Source organism: Suncus etruscus, chromosome 4 (genome assembly GCF_024139225.1).
Source record: "Suncus etruscus isolate mSunEtr1 chromosome 4, mSunEtr1.pri.cur, whole genome shotgun sequence".
NCBI lineage: Eukaryota > Metazoa > Chordata > Mammalia > Eulipotyphla > Soricidae > Suncus > Suncus etruscus.
Window position 1 is genome coordinate 25,684,566 of NC_064851.1, and position 1,164 is coordinate 25,685,729.

Genomic DNA, 1,164 nt, shown 5'->3' on the forward strand with positions numbered 1-1,164 from the left:
TATTTTTAACTTCTCAGAGTGACACAATTCTTTCTCATTATAAATTTAATGTTAACAGCAAAATAATTTAAATCCCCCGGAGAAAATAATTTATTACAAAAAGGAAAACTATTGCTGTTAAATATTTTAAATTCTTTCTATTATCTTTCTCCATTGTATACACAGAAAGTAAGTGGTAATATTTATATAACATCCGTTACCTAGCTATTTAATTATAAGCATGCAGATATTTTTCAATGGCAGCAGTTGTGTATCTACATTATTTTATTTTCTTATATGTCAAGACATTAAATATATGGCTATTAAATTGCTGCTGTAATCAGTGCCTATGCTTTTTATTATAAAGAGAATCATAAAATTGTCACAATTCTCCAAGTAAGCAGTTTGTAGTAGAACCTAAAATAATGCGCTGGAGCAGTAGCACAGCGATAGGGCATTTGCCTTGCACATGGCTGAACCAGAACTGCGGCATCTCATATGGTCCCCCGAGCCTGCCAGGAGAGATTTCTCAGCGCAGAGTCAGGATTGACCCATGAGCGCCGCAGGTTGTGGCCCAAAATCCAAACAATAAACAAGCCTAAAATAATAACTAAATGATCAAAATATATGCTTTTCAAAAATATAGGGACTACAGCCTGTGATGCTTAAGACAGGCTGGTTGTGTGCTCAAGAATCACTCCTGGAGGGACTTGGGTAACCATCTATGGTCCAATATATAGAGAAGTTGGTCATGTCTCTTAAAGAGGCACAAATATGAACAGAAGTTGACAAAAAATGGGTGCCTATAAATTTTTTGGAAACAGGGTTCTCTAAACATTTAATTTGTGAAAACAGACAAAAACCACATAGAAAAATAAAATGTTTAACGTTGACAATTTTTGTTTGCTTTTTTATAATCAGTTATAAATTTGAAGCAAATGAAATTATATTATCACGTTTTCCCCCACTGGCTCTTAATAGTCAGAACTCTCATATAAACTTATGTGATTCCTTTAATGATTGAATAAATTTAAAATATGTAAAATATATCATTGGTTTATATTTTGTTTCTTCCCTAAGATTTTTTTAAATATTGTTGAGATGAGACTTTTCTAAAAACATATTTAAAAAATACTTTTTCAAAATGACACTTGTGACCCTATGCTTATTTCAGCCAATGATGCT